At 40.8% G+C, this 19,195-nt stretch overlaps 1 pseudogene; it reads left to right on the forward strand.

Annotated features, from left to right (window-relative positions):
• Nucleotides 1-11,427: 11,427 nt before the first annotated feature.
• LOC113024913 (oocyte zinc finger protein XlCOF6-like) lies at nt 11,428-18,888 on the forward strand (annotated as a pseudogene).
• The last annotated feature ends 307 nt before the right edge of the window (nt 18,889-19,195 follow it).

Below are 19,195 nucleotides of genomic sequence, written 5' to 3' on the forward strand. Positions count from 1 at the left end.
TGGACTATAACTCCATAGCTTGTCAGAGAGTCTGTAAGAAAGAAGCTATGAAGAGTATGAAGACGTGCATCTGGAGCATCTGTGACTGACACTTTGCAGTAAGTGAAAAAGATTTTTTGAGAAAAATAGATTCTCTTTTCCCCCCCTTTGTTTCTGCATGTTTTATTTTTGGATTTACATGGTGAAATGATCATATAGTCTGCAGCTCTATACAATATTTGATCATGTTATAGGTTTCAGTTCTTGTTCTATGTGCTTCAGCTACAATCTAAAATAATCTATGCTTAAATTAACCTCTGTCTGCAAAATAGGTCCGTGCATATGAGAGCTAAAACAAATCTATTTTAGTATCTACAAATGCAAGTTTCACAACTTTTTGGGCTGCTGGGCAGACTGTGTTTCCCCTGAGACTTTCACACTAAAAAAAGGAATGTTATGTGCGATGGGGGACTGAGAAGACTGTACAGATAAGCCTGTCAAACAGGCTTTGGCAAACATAACTGAAAGGAGAAACAGGCAGGCAAGAAGCTGTAAATATTAAGAACTGTTGCAGTACAAGAAAAGGAACAGCCCTTTTGACTTGTCCAAGCACAGCCACCACTTATAACTGTGTTGTATCAAGACTTGTGAGAAAGAAAGAGAGAGAGAACAGAAAAATACATTTCAGGCATAATGAAGTCATTACACCTGCACTTTCCCCACTGAGGCACATCAAATTACCTCTTGTTAAACAAAAAGCCTTTGGCAAGTTGTGAAATTACACAAGACACTGGTGACAACAGGGTGTGTGCACAAAGGTATTTCACAGCACAAAGCTGCTAGTGTAATCTACTGCAGAAGAGACTATCCCTGCTGTTTAAGAAAGGAACAGTTAGATCCTTACTGGGATAAGGGGGCTAATTGTTAACTGCCAGTGACTTTTGGTTATTTGTGTAACCACAGTTCTCAGAATAGCATCTGTGTTTTTGGTAGGTCTTAAGAGCTTGAAAAGAAGGTGTAACGTGGTAGACTAACGTGCGTGTTACAGAAGGCAAAACACCTTTAACCTTTTAAAAGACATTTCAACTCTTATCCCAAAGGTTTCTTTAGTTCTCAAACAAAAAGGTGGAGATTCCCAGGTATTTAAAACCTAGTGGGTGTTGTCACTTAGGGGGTGGTCAGTGACCCACTATCATCATGCATCATCATCTGTGTGAAAAAGGCGTGGGTCATTACCACCGAAGGTTTTGGGTGAAACCACTGTGATACTTTCCCCTGCTACATGTGACCTACTGAAGTGTTGTTGTTGTTATGCAAATAACCTTTAAGTAGGTGTGTAATATTTTTCCCTCTATTGTGGAAAACAGTTGTTCAGTACAAAATGCCTGTGAAGTGCAGCTGTTCAAACGTTGCCATATGTAAAAGCTACAGTGCAAAATATTGAAACATTTCCAGGACAGTACTTTTAATGCATTATTTTTATGATGCAGCTTTATAATCCCCACCCCCCTCAACTTAAGAACTACCCCCAAGTGGCTCTTAATGTTACTGGAGTTCAAAGAAAGGGTGCCTGAACAGCTGGCAGGACCACATCCCAAGATCATCAAATATGTAAAAAACTAAATCCAGCAGGGAGGCTCAAACGACTTATTGTAGTTACTGAAATTGTTATTCACACTGCTAACTGCTCAACTTATTCCAGCATACTGTTAAAGTTTGGCATGAACCTGAGCACATTGTGTTCACTTTTGAAAGTGAATGAGTGCAATTGAGTAAGAGCGGAGAATTTATAGCAAAAATGATTTACGTGACATGAGAAAGTGGGATGAGTGACGGGTTTAAGATGGAGCTGTGGAGTGCGGCCACAAGTTGTAAATCATTGCTAAATGGCTGAGGAGATTATTTAGTCACTGTTGGCACTGCGTGTCAAGCATCCTAACAGTCATACATACGCAGTTTTACTTTGTCTTCAAAGAAAGAAGAGAGGACTTAACAAGATTCTGAGCACAAGCCTGTTCATGTGATATGCATGTAGTGTTTGATGTTTACCTTGAGGCTCAGACCAATATTAGAGTCAATGAATTTATTAACTTACCAGCAGGAAGTTGTGTTCACATAACCTGTGAACACAATGCATATGTTTCTACTTATTGGTCTCTGTATGAGTCATTTAATTATTAAAATAGAAAAACAAACAAACAAAACACAAAAAAAACCCAGGCAGCATAATGCTAGCATGACTTTAAAATGTCAAAATGTATAAAAATGCTTGAAATGCTGTAATCCAGTGTATTATTTGTAGTAATTAAACTAAATACAATTAAATTCCTTACAATTTAAGCATTAAATTGAAAAAGCAAACATCCACAAAATTTTAAGTTGTTCGAATATTCTTTGGTTTCAAACATTTTCAGTGTAAAGGAAATGCCCTTTGTATATTCAGCTTTTACAGCTGGTTAAATCAAATAACTCTACCCTATAGGAGACCTTTGTATGAATTTTTCCTGCACAGAAAAAGTTTCGATTGATCTGTCCACCCATCATCTTTGCTCATCTGTTATCAGAATCATCAGAATCAGAATACTTTATTAATCCCGAAGGAAATTATAGGTTACAGCAGGCAGCACGCTAAATGGCCCATGCGCACTTACAAAGGAACCCTCTGACCAAACATACTTTACACAAACATTACATTGGGGAGACATGTCAGAGAGATAGGCTGATAGGAAAAAAGAACAACGAAAATACATAACATGAGGTGAGAGGGGCAGAAAAAAAAAACTCCACTCAGACTGAGCTCCTAATGGGAGAACAGTTTGAGAACAAAAATTATCAGCTGGGTCATGGCAGCACCACCACTATATTTTAGATGCCACACTTCCCACGGGTATAATCTCTCAAACAGGTTCTTGGTCTACTGTTGGGTGTGCCCATTTCTGGGTATTCCCGGGTACCCCTCAGGGGCCCTGGAGCTCATGTGGGACCTCAAGCAGTTACTAAGCAGCAACTTTGAAGAGGCTGAGGTGAGACTTGCCTTTCAAACAGCAACCAGCTGCAGCTGCCTGTGGAGACACACCTGTCTATCAAACTGACCACACCCCGAAATTTAAGTCTTAAAAATCCAAACAGTTGGAAAAAAATAATCACCCTGAGGGGACTGGGCGACTAAACCTCTTCACTACACCTTACTTGAATCCTGCAGGTGTGGGTGTGATACTGAAACAGGTGGGGCCCTGTGATTGGTCCATTCAAAGAATTGCTGCCTGTTTATTGGATAAAAAGATGACAGCAACTTCTTCAAACTCAACCCCAACCTCTCCTTTCCCCTTCCTTCAACAATTGCACCTCCTCCTTCAACAATTAGGCTGCTTGGTCTGTAGGTAGACAAAACCTCAGTTTGCAGTTTAGTTTATCCTTAGTGAAAATTACACTTTAACTGGTGAGTGAACATTTTTGCCTTATTGCTGTGAATGTGGATGGTTGATTAGGTGGCTTTTTTTCAAGTTTTCGTGCTGTGCGAGTGGCCTTTCTTGGAAGTGGGAAGAGTCAGGGAGTCACACGGGACTGAAAGAAAGTTTTACAGTCTTTCAACTGCAAAAGACACATTTATTGTGTAACAGGTATGCTGGGCAGATTTATGCTTGCACAATTTTCTTTTCCTTTTGTTTCCTTGTAATTAATTTTTTGTAAACTTGTTAGTTTTATGAATTCTGAATACAGAATGTCTATTTTAATTTTAAATCTACAGTTTTTATTGTCAAGTGTGTTTTATTTAGTTTTTTTTAAAAACATTAAGAGTCTGTTCTTTTGACTTGCTCTATAATAATTGTGGTTTTCTAATCATTTTAATGCCAGAAAGAGTTAATCTGAATTATTTCTGTCAGGTTAGGTGTTTAGTGTCTGCCTAGGGCAGGGGTCGGCAACTTGCGGCTCCGGAGCCGCATGCGTCTCTTTAGTCCTTATAGTGCGGCTCCGCGTGGTTTTAGAAAATAAATTAGAAGTATTTAGCTGAAGTGTATTTTATTTATGTTAGTTCTTTTTAAACTTGTAGTTCTAAATTGGAAGATTATTGTTATATTGAAATCTAAAAATAAAATTATATTCTATTATTTTTTTCATCGCTCAAAATAAGCCGGTATACCCGCCCAAACGCCGTGCATTTATCGAGACTTTCAACCCAATTATGGATCTTCGGATCCACATTATATCAGCAGCTGTTCTCCACCGTGAACTATGTTTAAAAACAAACACCGCTCACGCCTCACAGATGACAGCTTACAGTCCTGCGTAAAGATGAAAGTGACTTCGTACAGCCCCAATTTGCAGACGCTGTGCGCAGAGGTTCAGGAGCAGAAGTCCCATTGTAAAAATATCACGGCAGACCCGACAATGTTTGCATGAACATGCTTTATAGCATCTCTTTATTGACCACTTTTCACACACGGTTGCTGTACGCATACAGCCGGCTGTAGCTTTTCAGCTCACAGCTTGACACACACCAACACAACAGCAGAGATAGCATAGACGTAAAGGCGGCGAGGCGTGATTTCGGGTGCTGCTCTGGTGCGTCTGCCTCCAATGCAGTGGCGTTGCAGACCACACCCCGCCACACACATTAAGCAGGTAAAATACATATTTAGGCAGAATTTTGCAAATATCTATTTTTCATTTTGTAGCAGCATAGTGCTTTTTTCCAATTATTTTTTAAAAGTCAGGCTTCAAAAGCCCAAAGGAGATATAAGGGTGGTGGCTCACAACAGTTTTTGTTTGCTACATGGATCATTTTAGTTCCGCTGGGTGTCTTTCCTTTTGTTATATTTCTTTAAGAGTTCAAAATGTGTTAATTACATAAATAAAATGTAATTTTCTCTGTAGCACTTCATGGATTTAAGCAATACACCTTAGTTGTTCTCACAAAGCATAAAGGTAGAAAACAATATATACAGTGTTATTTTAGATGTCAAAAAGTATTTGCGGCTCCCAGTGTTTTCTTTTGCGTGGAAACCGGGTCCAAATGGCTCTTTCGGTGTTAAAGGTTGCTGACCCCTGGCCTAGGGGTTTTCTGCAGGAAGAAATCCTGCTGGTCTGGTGCAGTGCAAAGCACTAAATGTACAACTTTTTTGTAAGTGGAAAATTGCAATAAAATCAAAGCCTGTAATACTCAAGTGTATATTAAAGATCTGCTATAACTCATTCACTTGGCCTTGCAAACTGGTCAATCTCCAGGAAGACACATCGCTGGATTTGTCTCCATGTGGAGTTTTTTTGCTTATTTGCAAGAGCCCATTTTCTGCAAGACATCTCATCATGGCCAGATTAATGTGTACAGAATTTAACAGAAATGAATACTTTAAAGAAAAAAAGGAAAAAAGTTAAGACTGTTTTGGGTCTACTGCATTTTTTGGGCTATAAGGCGCACTATAAATCCTTTTAATTTTCTCAACATTGACAGTGCATCTTATAATCCTGTGTGCCTTATGTATAGGGATGGGTACCGGTATCATGACAACGGTTCTGACATAAACGGTAGTAACCAGACCGAAAAGCAGCGCACATTTCGGTGCTTTATTTCGGTGCTTTTTTTTCCTGAGCTGTGATACACTTCTAGCCAATCATTTTACGTTTCTGAGGATAGTAGGCGGGTCCAGGTACGTACGTTCTTTTAGAGCAGAGCTACAGATTAAAAATGCCCAAGGCGAAGCGGTCAAAAGTCTGGCTGTACTTCACAGCAAAATATGCAAACTCAGCAGCCTGCAACAAGTGCTTTATTAAGCTGATACTGTGATACTGTCAAAGGAGGTAACACCTCAAATCCGATGAAACACCTGGCGACGCATAGCGTTTTTTTTTAAAAGCCAAGAAATGCGCTGTATTTGATAGCTTGCTGGGAGACCTCACACCGAGCGCATCTACTGCGGGTGTGGTGCCTGTTATCGGACCCGGAGTTAGCAACATCCCCAAAAACACGAAGAGGAGAGTCCTGGCCCCTAGCCCTGCCAGTGTAGCAGAAATGATGACGGATGATGATGGCAGCAGCAGCCGTTCTTCTCTGCGTGAGTAGCTTAATGTTGTTCGTGTGTAATTCACGTTGAGTAGGCTAACCATGTTATTACATTAATGCAGGTAAGGTGAACTAGCAAACATCATCATAGCTACATGCGGCTGTCTTCTTGTTTGATGGCAGATACTCCCTTCACCCTGGCTAAAAAGGCTAAAATGACCAAAGAAAAAGAGGGAAACGGCTAAACATGAGAGGTTTTTGGATAAAGTTTGTGTTTTTTCCATTGTCTAAGCACTGCTTCCAGCCAAGAGTGATACCATATATGCCCCATAGCTGCAGAAAAGGCTAACATTGTTATCTTTTTACAAAAACCAGCTGAACATGAGAGGTTTTTGGACCAAAAATGTGTTCTCCATTCTTTAAGCACCGGTTTGAGCACCGGCACCGTTTCAAAAGTACCGATTTGGCACCGGTATCGGATAAAACCTAAACGATACCCATCCCTACTTATGTATGAATTCCAGTTGTGTTTACTGACCTCGAACTGATTTTATCTGTCAAAAAATGTTGTGGTACGACTTTGGTAAGCTACGAAGCTGCACTGCTTGATGGATTGTTGGAGCCTCGTGGAGTAATCTGTGTCCAAAACTCCGTCTGCTTCAGGTCCCAAAGTCAAACGAACACTGAAGCATTACTGTCTGAATTCTTTCACCTTTAATAAAATGATCAGCATTGCTGCTTTACCAGATGTAACAAGGCAAGGCAAATTTATTTGTATAGCACAATTCAACAACAAGGTGATTCAAAGATCTTTACAGAGACATTAGAAACAAAAACAAATAAAAAGCATGATTTAAAATTGATTAAAACAAGCAAACAAACAAACTAACTAACTAACTAACTAACTAACTAACTACACACATTTCACACCTGTTCGCGCGATCTGAACCCTTATCGTAAGGGGAGCTACCAGTCCTTCTGTGGACGAGCTACTTTCTATTTTAAATTCCCTGAATTTAAAATACTCTCTAGACCCAGTCTAGACCCAGTTGGGGAGCTACCCAGAGCTCTAAACCCACTTAACAAACAAACAAACAAACAAACAAACAAACAAACAAACAAACAAACAAACAAACAAACAAACCAGTATATAAAATCAAAACAGATAAAATCAGAAATAGATAAGATCAGTAGTTAGTGTAAGTTTTGAAATTTAAGCTTAAAGTGTGGATTTGGTGCTTTATTCAAATGCAGCTGAGAATAGGTGAGTCTTCAACCTGGATTTAAATAAACTGAGTGTTTCAGCTGATCTGAGGCTTTCTGGGAGTTTGTTCCAGATATAAGGAGCATAAAAGCTGAATGCAGCTTCTCCGTGTCTGGTTCTGACTCTGGGAACTGATAAAAGACCGGATCCAGATGACCTGAGGCATCTGGAAGGTTCATACTCAGTCAGGAGGTCACTGATGTATTTTGGTCCTAAACCATTCAGAGCTTTATAGACCAGCATCAGAACTTTAAAGTCTATCCTCTGACGGACAGGCAGCCAGTGTAAAGACCTCAGAGCTGGACTGATGTGGTCCACTTTTTTGGTCTTAGTGAGGACTCGAGCAGCAGAGTTCTGAATGAGCTGTAGTTGTCTGACTGATGTTTTAGGTAGACCTGTAAAGATGCTACAGTAATCAAGCCTACTAAAGATGAATGCATGGACTAGTTTTTCCAGGTCCTGTTGAGACATCAGATCTTTTATCCTTGAAATATTCTTGAGGTGATAGTAACAAGTCTAACATCCAGGCATCCATGAAAACAGAATTTACTAAATTTAATGGAGTTAGAAGTTAGCAGGAAGTTAGCTCGCTAGTTTCCACCTAAACATGATACAGCATGTTCTGACTGAGGGATTTCTGAAAAAATTCAAACGTACAGCTCTGCTATCACTTCCAACATAAACAAAGACAGAAAACTAAACAGCAGTGATGCTTGTAGGGTTACTGAAGTTGGACTAGCTAGTATATAATGCTGTACACCAACAGCTAGTGATGGCCCGCTTGAAGCTGACGCTCCGGAGCGTGTGTCGAAAAAAACAACACACTGGTTCAGAAGCACTGTGTCGAGGCTTGCTTCGTTTGGCAAAAGTCACGTGACCAGTGACGTCCGAAGCTTCATTACGCACGTAACTGCTTCGGTACCTGATTCAAACAGATATAAGGAAGTGAATCATCCACGGGATTCGTGGAGTGTGTTGATGGTGACAGATAGCGACGAGGTGATCATTCCACTGACAGATATGGAGCCAGCGAGGAAGAGAGGACGTTCTGGCGTGTGGGAATATTTTGAGTTGATTTTGCTCAATTCATTTTATCTGCCGAAGTGAAAAACTTGAAATGTCCAAAATCATGTTTTCATAATGTAAATATCATTACAGCATATGACTTTAGGAACACTTCCATGTGAATTAAAGCTAATGAAGACTACAAAAATGTATTTGACACTATACGTACATTACATTGCTACACAGTTTAGAAAATCATTTTGTTTATTGTTTTTAGGTGATAGTCTGCAGGACCCAGGAATACCTGCATATCTACCAGCTTGCAGTGTAGTTCCTGCACTCCACAGCCTCTTCTGTTCCATGCAAGTGGATTTTCTCCAGGGCAGGAGAAACTATTTCTAAGAAAAGAAACAGACTCAGCCAGCGCACAGTAACACTAATCCTCTTTTTAAATGTAAATAACAAAAGGGCTACCTTACATTGATCATGTTTTTACTTTGCAAGTTCTTGATTAGGGGTGGGTTTTGATTATCGCTTTTCTGATTACAATCCATGCTAAATTGAATAAAGTGATATTGATTCATTAAAATCCCGTGTCGATTTGTAAATTAACGTTATTATGCCTGAAACGCCAGCATCTCAGGTTAAACCTCACAACATGTCGTCAAACACCATACAGCTAAAACAGTAACTGGGAGCAGGTTTACGGATTCTGCATACAAACGTAAACACAGAGCGCGGACCCGACGCGTCAGAATCAGATTTTGGTGTGTCGTCGGGTCCGCGCTGTGTTTGCCTCTTTTTTTTTCGCTGGCTTCTGCAGCTGCAGGTTTCATAACTCTCTGTTTACATCTCTAATTAAGTCTCACATGTGTCAGCTTTCTTTTAATAGATACGAAATTATGGATATATACTGTTAAATGATCAGACTTGTAATATTTCTGACTGAGGCAAAACTTTCCAGATTCCAATCAAATTGAATCGGATCCTGTATCGAATCAAAATGATTCTACAAATCAGTGACGATGCAGCCGTACTCAGCTTCCTAAGCATTTTCCCTTTCCAGTTCACAATCAATCCCACCCCTAGGTCAAAAATATGTATAGGACAATTGGCCTAATCTAATATTTTGTATGAACCTGTCAAGCTGTCCAGTGATTAAACGACAAGTAGATGGAGGCAGGACTTCACAGCAGGGGCATACTCCATAATGTGCTGTGCATTATCATATGTATATTATATATATTGCTCACTTATTGTATTTACCAACATCAAGGAGTTATGAGCAAAGAAAGGCCACACCATAGTGCATGTTTAAATAGGGAAAGTTTATTGATCAAAATGTATTACGCAAATACGCATTACATTTTTTTCAGCCCCCCAATCGAGAAAACAAAACCAATTACATGTTCAAAGCAACGGAACGGTGGCCCAATATCAGAGAGAACTCCACTCTTGAGTGAGCAGTGATGATTGAGCAGTCCGTTTTATTTTGCAGATTCAAGCTGCTCTTCAAAATTTTCACCACCAGATGTCACCGGAGAGGACTGTGTTGAAAAGCTTCGAGTAATGAACCGTTTTTCAATACAAGCTTCAGTGCTTCGGAAAGCTTCATTTGGCCATCACTACCAACAGCGCACACAGGGCTTATATACACAGGGAAGTAATCAGGGAATGAGAAACAGGAGGAAGACACAGCTGGGAGAAATTAGGCTAATGAGACAAGGGAGAAGTAAAACACGCTGACATGAGACATGAACTTTCAAAGTAAAACAGGAAACCAGAAACAATTCACAAAGATGCGGACTGAGAAACATGGACTTTACACAGAGGGACACATGAGCAGAGAAGACTAAGCACAGAACTAAACCTATACTAAACATGAGGGCAAGAGAACAAAACCTAAACCAGAATAATTAAAATAATCAACACAGGATAGCTAAAGAATCAGAACATAAATATAATGAACATAATCTAGAAAAACACCAAAATACAAGAAACCGAAAAAGCTGGTTCAAAATGACCCAGAACCGTGACACCTTGTGTATGAAAACAGACCCATTCATCGACGGTGCACCTTATGATCCGAAAAATACAGAAAAATTCTTGCTGTGTAGACATGGTGAACAAAAGAGTTGCACCTCCTGACTTCAGGTTGAATGCAGGGGACATGCTATCCCTAATATTTAGACTGTGCCTTTGTCCCTCTAGTAATATATAAAAGGAGCAAATCGGTCACTAGAGACTGATTTCTTTACTTGAAGGCAGGAATTTCCATCATGAATGTTGCAGAAAACCCACTAAATCCACCAGGAAAAATTGAGGCTGACAGTTGTCTTTTCCTGGGGGAGGATACCCAAACCATCGGATTAATGTGCCACCAAAGCCCTCACACCTGCTCACCTTAAGACACAAAGGGGCGATCGGTTACTGTCAGAGGAACACACTGTCATGTTAGGAATTCCTCAGGCCTCTGGAGTCACTGTTAATCAGGGAAATGCCCCAAGTTAAATAGAGCATGGAAGCCAGTCAGGGGAAGGTGGACTGGAGTATCAGGAGAAAGACTACTAACCACACAGGGAGGCAGAGCAGTGGGGGATTTCTCCGGAGAAACGACTGATTTTCTGTGGCTGTGTGTGTCTCTGGCAAGATGATTTGGGCCACAAAGTTGAAATCACATTGCCAGAGATTACTGCACTGCTACGGAGTCTCCGACTGTTCCTGGAGGGCATGCATATACCTGTGTACTGGAGGTTCTTCAAGCAACCAGTCTGAAAGAGCTCATCCGAGGCACGGTCAGTGGATTGGTGCTAGCTGTGTCATGTGTACAGTGTCTGATTGGGTGCAGAACTTAGTTGACTGCTGACCAGGGAGTCTTGAATATTTGTTCACAGTGGCTAAGTTCGTCACTCATACAGAGACGATCGGCATTTTTTTTTTAACTTGGCGACTGGCTCTATTGAAGACTGTTTTATGAGGACATTACACTCCTGCCATGTTTTGTTCATTATGTAGAATTTCACCTTGTGACTATCAGGGGTCACATGTGGAGTCTCTTTACCATCTTCACGATCCCCTGAGAAAACATCTGGCCTCCCCCTCGTGCTTTCTGAGCTGACAGCAGTTTGATCAAATACACTGGCTCAGTTCAGCAGGAACGAGAGTTTAGTCAGCGGGCATCATCTTAATGCCAGATGAGCAAATTTATCCACAAAGAATTGGAAGTGTTTGTTTTTCCAAATCTTCAGTTTGACATTTTGGTGTTTACCCTTTTCCTGAAAGGAGTCAATTTCCTTTTAACGACTTTTCTTTTCCCATGTCTGCAATTTGCCAGATTTTCTCTACCTGTGACCTGTGCCTTGTTCCCACCCGAAGTCTGGCCTGTCCCTCTAATGCCCTCATACATTGTGTGTGTGTGTGTGTGTGTGTGTGTGTGTGTGTGTGGGGGGGGGGCTGTGAGTACAGCAACTTTTGGTCATCAGTAAGTGCCAACAAATATCTTTATTCTTCTACCTGCCAGCCCTCTGTCTGCATTTTGGGTCACAAACAAGACATTTTTCCTGTACAAGTCACAAAATGACAATTTTAAAAGCTGCTGGAAGGTCATGATGGAGGACCTGCCGATTGCTTCACGACAGCGGAAATTTCAGTTGGAAGACCTGTGAAGTACCTCAACAAATGAAGCCACGAACATCCATAAAACAGCATGTTTTAAAGTATTAAGGCTATTTTTTTTTCCATTTTTGAAGATCTGATTTCTTGTCTATACTTCCTGGATTTGGAGGGGAAAATGTCATTTAAAAACATATTTCCCCATCAGAGGTACATTTGTAATGTGTACCACACTTAGTCTGGTGGGAAGGTTTGGTCAAATGGTGAAAAAACAAACACCTTGTATCTTTTCATGGCTTTTCTGGAAACAGTCCCCAGCTAAATCAGGTGAAGGTGTCTTAAACAGTGCAAAGTCATTTATGGTTTATGCCCTTTATGACCAGATTCTATTAAATGTAAAATTTCACTTTGTACTTGTGTAAGCACATTTAAAATTAAGGTTGTTTTTCATTTTTGTACATAACTTTATAAACAGATTTTGCACAACTGCATAGTGTTAGGTTTATAGACTTATGGATTCTGGTCTAATCTGGGAAATTTAAAGACACATGACCTACTTGTTTTGTCAGTTTTGCTGTTTGTCTGTTTGGATTGGGATGATGTTATTTTGTTCGTTTTATAAAGCATGAGCCAGTATATCCTCTGCAAAACGAGGTAATGAAACACCTTTTCTTAGTATTTAGAGGCTCGACCAGTTTAACACAAAAATCTAGTCTGTAAAGAAGTAGTACCGCTTTGTGGCCCATAGAGGGCAGCAGCGAAATGCATTTACTGTCTCTGGGAAATCAGTCGAAGAAGTAAAGAGAGGAAACAAACATGAGCTGCTGAACTTCAGCAGCAGAGGATGTCTGGTTTTATGAGTACTACGAACAAAATCACAGTCAGACATGTTCAGGCTGGAAACATTTGAGAGTCAGTTGTCGTCTGTGATGGAGACTCTGGTGGAGGCGGCCGTGACAGAGCTCGGGAGACTTCTGGAGAGGAGCTCGGCTCCGGTTGTGGCCGCTCAGCAGCGCTCAAATGCGGCTTCCGTAGTCGCCGTGAAGCGCGAGGATGAGGAGAGGGAGGTGACGCTACGCAGGCAACTCCTTCACGAGGATGTCACGGTAACCCCGCGGTCACGCGCGCACGGGAAATGTGTGCGGTTTCACTGATGACAGGAAATTTACTTTCCACTAGTTCCACTTACCCTTCTTAGCTTAAGTGTACGGTGTCCTAAAATGTATACCGTATAAGTGGCACAAATGAGCACTACGTCACCCAAAAGTCCAATCGTTTGTTTCCATGGCGACCACTCCAACCGAAATCCCATCTTAGAAGCTAATCATGAGTTAGCTTCTTCAGCCTGTCAGGGCAGATGAATGAATGAAACTTTGCTGCACATTTTGTTAAACTACAACGAACTACAAGCTCATGTTCACTCCATGGACAATTTATTAGTTACAGCTTACTAATAGTGGGTTGTAACCCATTTTCCCTGTAGAAATATCTTAATTCCTCATCTCATAGCTTCATGAAGTTGCTGGAAAAATCCCTTAGAGTTTTTGGTCCGTGGTAACATGATGGCACATCATGATGGCACAACCTTTGGAAGGTGGTGGAATGGGAGACTCGCATGTCTCCCATTCCACCACCTTACAAAGGTTCTTGATTGGATTGAGAGGTGGTGAATGTTGAGGCCATTTGAGTAAATGGTAAATGGCCTGTATTTATATAGCGCTTTACTAGTCCCTAAGGACCCCAAAGCGCTTTACATACCCAGTCATCCACCCATTCACACACACACATTCACACACTGGTGATGGCAAGCTACATTGTAGCCACAGCCACCCTGGGGCGCACTGACAGTGTACTGACAGTACAGTGAACTCATGCTCAGAGATGCTCTTCTGCACACATTAGTTGTAAAAAGTGGTTATTTGAGCAACGGTTACCATCCTATCCTGCCCATCCTCCTAGAGATGGTCATGTGCAAAACCCCAGTAGATTAGCATTTTCTTAAGTACTCAGGCCAGCCTGTGTGGCACCAACAACCTTGCAGCTCTGCTTAAATCACCTTTCTTCCTAATTCTGCTGATCTGTTTGAACTTCAGCAGATCGTATTCATCATATCTAAATCCCTAACTTTAATGCAATACTGTTATGTGATTGGCTGACTATACATTTGCAATATCATTCTGTCTTTCCTGTGATTGTACAAAACCAGTTTGCTTCCCTGATGAAAAAGTGGGCTGAAGTTGCTGTGGAGAAAATCTCCTTAATTTTCAGTGTGTCCATGAGTGACGCCAGAGATGCTCCTGCTGCAGAGAAACCCAGAGCAGGGCAGATCGATACTGGGGGCAGAAAAAGTAAATAAGCTGATGGTTTATGAGGCTTTTAATGTTCTCACTCTGGGATTTCTTTGTATATTAAACTAGGCTTTTAACTTTTGTTGTGTAAAAACAGAATCTGTGTCCAGAAAGAGAAATAACATGCAAGGATCGCAACCAGCAACAAGACAGATGAGTGATCACTTATACTGTAGAGGTATTCAGCCAGTAACCAATAAAAAAAAAACAACACTTTTTCTAAATTAAATTTTGAAAACAGTTTGGAATTTTTTGTGTGTTTTCAGAGGAGGAACAGATCGAACAGTCAACAGATTAAGCTGACCCAGAATCTGTGCCAGAACCTGGTAACTATGTTTTCTTTACAAGTTACTGCAGCTGTTTTTATACACTCTTTACTATTTTAGGGCTCAAATAAAATTAAAAGAATATAAAATAATTTTAAAAATGTACATTTTTAATATTTTGTGGACAATCCTGAAATCTGGAGCCCTCGGACATCATCAGATAATGAGTTTCCTCCTTTGCGAGGCTTTATCAGGCCTCTACTTGAGCAGTCTTCAGGTGTCAGTCGTTGGTGTTTTTTTTCTGCTCTTTAGTTTTCAGCAAGTGGAAAAAGCCACTGGGCTCAGAGAAGGTTGAATCACTTAGCCACTGCAAAATATTCCGCATCTTTACATTTCAATAGGTTCCGTCTTGTTCTCACAATGTTTTGGGCTATTTTCCATCTGCTTTGTGAAGCAATATCCAGTTAGTTTTGCTGTGCTCAGCTGAATCTGGCGTATGATTTTTGATATTCATACTTTCATTTACCTTCTTTATTTATGAAGCTTTAATGAAGAACTGCTCATGCTTGACCGTAAAACAACTGACTGAATTATGACTTTGTATTTGAGTCCCTGAAAACAGGACTGTGCAGTAATTATGGCTTTATTTTTCCAATATTTACGTTATAAAAATGCAAGCATTATCAGAACTTTAAGCACATAATCATGATGTAACTGCGATCTAACATATGTGTAGCACACAACTGTAATAGCAAAACTAGCTGCAGTGTCCAGATAAATGAATCAGGTTATACATTTAAACACAGTGGGATTCTCTGTTTAGGAGTTTGACTTTTTATAACAGCAGTATTACTAAAGTAGCATGTTTGCAGTGTGGCATTAAAGTCTTTGAAATGGATAGGTTGGTGTTACTCTCTTGTTAGTTCTAGTGTTGTTTTTGTTTCAGCTGATCCAGCATCACATGAGGAAAATAGCTCTGAAGTCCTCTCTGAACCTGAAGTCACAATAGCAGATCCTGAACCAGCCTCCAGTGTCATTGAGGAAAATGGCGTCCAAAAAGACGCTGAGCATGAATGCACTGCTGTGAAAATCGGAAGGAAGCAGCCCACCAAGGACTTCACATGTCCTACATGTGGCAAAGCATTTGCTCTGAAGTGTTTGATGAACAGACACTGCCTGACTCACTCCAAGCCTCACCTTTGCTCTGAGTGCGGCAAGCGCTTTGCTGGACTCCGTGGGCTCATTGCACATTCGAGAAAGCACACCGAGAAAGTGCGGAATGGAATTTGCGTACAAATCAACCTTCCACAGGCACATGCGTCAGCACAACCTAAACAAACTGATCACCCACACGTGCTCGCTGTGCGAGGAGCAGTTCACAGGGAAACAGGCGTTTCAGCGACACATTTGTTGCGCGTTGAAGAAGACATTTGTTTGCTCACTTTGCCCAGAGACCTTCGAGTGCAGGCAGAGCTTGGACGATCATGAGAATCTTCATTCAGGAAACAGAGATTTTGTCTGCAAAATGTGCGGCAAGACCTTCTTCTCGTCCGCATCTTTGGCCGCTCACCGAGTTACACACACACAAAAGGAAAACTGCGAGGTGCTCAGCCTCAGTTTCAGTGACACGAGCAAAAACGCCGGAGAAAAGCTTTTCACCTGCGAGGTGTGTGGCAAAGGATGCAGTCACAGGAGCGCCCTGAAGCATCACATGCTGATCCACACGGGCGAGAGGCCATACGTCTGCGAGACCTGCGGCAAACGCTGTGGACACGCCAGTGCACTTCAGAACCACATGAGGATCCACACGGGCAAGAAACCAGGAGAGAAGCCCGTCTGCAACGTGTGCGGCAAGAAATTCCGCTGCATGGTCAATCTCAAGTATCACACGAGTGTGCACACGGGGGAAAGGCCGTACGCCTGCGATCAGTGCGACAAGAGATTCAGCAACCCGAGCAATCTGAAGATGCACATGATGACGCACTCAGAGGAAAAGATGCACAGCTGCAGCATCTGTGGCAGGAAGTTCACGCAGCTCTACAGCCTGAAGCTGCACAGGCAGGTGCACGCGGGAGAACGGCCATATCACTGCGTCGTCTGTGGGAAAACTTTCATAACCAACAGCGTGTTCAGGACCCATCAGAAGGTTCACCTGCAGGAGGCAGGACAGGGGCAGACTGGAAAAACTGCAGTGAAAATCTAAAACACTCTGTGAGGTCACTTCTTGTACTGGTTATTGGTTTAAACTCTTTCTAATGGCCAGCAGGGGGCAACTCCTCTGGTTGTAGGAAGCCATCCAGTTTAATAGGAGTTTAATAGTTTCAGGTCATACTGAATAAAGCATGAACCTACTTCTGTTAAATACGGTCATTATTAGAGTTAGAAAGGATGATAATCTAGGACATGTTCTTGAGATGATGTTCCGAAAAGGACGAAGGAAAGAATTGCAATGACTGACCAGCTCAGAGACAGTTGGCACAAAGGTCACCTGATCAGAGTAGTAACGATAAAAGTGAGAATGAGGAGAGTTTGACGGTATCGAAGTGGCAAACAACCTAAACAGAAGAGAGCAGGTAAATGAGAGATCAAGTCCAAGTTTCATCACTGATTGACGACACAGATGCTTCACCAGAAGGACTGTGTTAGAGAACCTAACAAAGGTTGGTGGGGTTAAAGTTAACTCTTAAACTTGGGCATGACGATTTTGGTGAAAATACTTTTACTGTATAATTAAATGAAAGCTTATATTCACAAATGAAGCAATTTGATTTCTGTCTGCCTACAGAGAATCATTAAAGTACCCACTTTGTTCAAATTAACTTCTTCAAAGTTAAACATTTTTTAACGAGTGGTACGTCTTCATTAGCAGCTGCTGACTCTAAGTTTCCTTTTAAAGCAGAGCTCGCTCTCAGTTTAATATATTTTTTTCACTCGATCGGTTTTACTGGAATTACACGAATTACTTACATGTTGGTAATTTCCTTTGTCATTAAACAAAGGAGGAAGTAAATAGGGAAAATGGGGAAAATAAAGAAAGCAGATAACTGAAGCGAATTAGCACTTCTTCATTGTGCCTGAAACCTTATAAAAAAACTATCAGGAAGATACACGCCTGAGGGGGAGTCTTGACATTTGGTGGCTTTTAACTCAATAATAGTTACACTTCAGTTTTTTAGTTTCAGTTTTTTGTGCTGTTGTGAAATTTTCCTCACAGTCCACTGTTAGTGGTATTATAATAAGTGGAAGTGATCCAAGCGTTCCATCACCAAAACCAAATGCAAAGCGTTGGATAAAGTGGTTGCAGTGGAGTAAACCACGCTGCCACTGGACTGTAGGGCAATGGAGATGTGTTCTTTAGAGTAACAAATCACGCCTCTCCATCTGACAATCTGATGGACATGTCTGGGTTCGGTCGTTGCCAGGAAGGTGGCAAACATACTGCAGGTGGTCCAGAGCAGCATAGCTTTGGATGAAGAGGATGGCTTCCTGGTGGAGATGAAGTTAAATACGTATGATGCTTAAGCCATAGACTGTATAAAAGATACATCGGAACCACTTTTTTGTTTTTGGAGCAAGAAGTGAGCATACTTATCTACAAGAGGTCAAAGTGCTGAAGTTATTTGCTAACTCCAGCAACCTGGATTCATAATGCACAGACTGCTGTTGGATAATCCACACAATGTGGACTCTTTACCTTCATCTGAATGGAAAATGTCATAAGGTCAAAGAAAGCCATGAAGGAGGATTAATGAAGATATAGGAAAAGAGAATCAACTGCACTTCACTAGGTTACTAGTATAGCTAGCTCGGTTACGAACAATTTAAATATTCCCCTTTTTGTTTAATCTTCAAGTGTGAATCTCTATAATGGCTAAAAAAATCATCATATAATACAATCTAACAGTGACAAAATTCCTCAAGCCACATATTTGTGTAGTTATAGATGCATTTTTGAAGAAATACATTGAAAAATAATGTAAATATGTGACCTTCCCTAATATTTACATCTTCATATTTAATATTTTTGTGATCATTACTGATTACACGGAGCTAAGAAAAGTAATTATGTTGTTTAGAAATATTTAAATGAGTGTCACTGAATCCAGACCTATTAAAGTGAGTCACTGTGCTCTGTTATGTCATCCACTAGATGGAGGTAGAGGCTCAACACAGGAAGCTACAGCAGTAACATTCAGCTCCACTAAGGTGCAACATGATGCTCCTTCAGAGACTGTATGATTATCTGTTGATACTGTCTAACATATTGCTACACAGTGACCTTTAGCAGCTTTACCTTGGCAATGGATCTATTAGAAATCTATGAAACCTGTCCAGCTGTAAAATCTGTGTTTGAGTTAAAGAACTTGGGACTTTCTAGTTATTTATTATTATTGTTTTCTTCTTGCAGCTATTTTAACATTTATCACTTTTGTTTATGTCTTTTCTTTCAAATATTTCAAGGTAAAGGCAAAAACACAGAAATTCAAAACTTTTTCTTTTTAGGTCAATTGAAGATTAAGCAAAGTCTGAAAGGTTGCTGCCAGAAGAAACTTTATTTCTTGAAAACATGAAAAATAGTGCAGAATTCTGGTTTCTCGTGGCTGGAACAGCGCTGAGTATTTCCCTGTGTGAGTCCTGCACTAAGCGGGTCACACGCTTCTAATACCAGTTTATTGCATTTAGTCTAACCTTTCTGAGAGCTCTGCTTAATGCGGCTAAG

The sequence above is a fragment of the Astatotilapia calliptera genome, chromosome 7, assembly GCF_900246225.1.
Source record: "Astatotilapia calliptera chromosome 7, fAstCal1.2, whole genome shotgun sequence".
NCBI lineage: Eukaryota > Metazoa > Chordata > Actinopteri > Cichliformes > Cichlidae > Astatotilapia > Astatotilapia calliptera.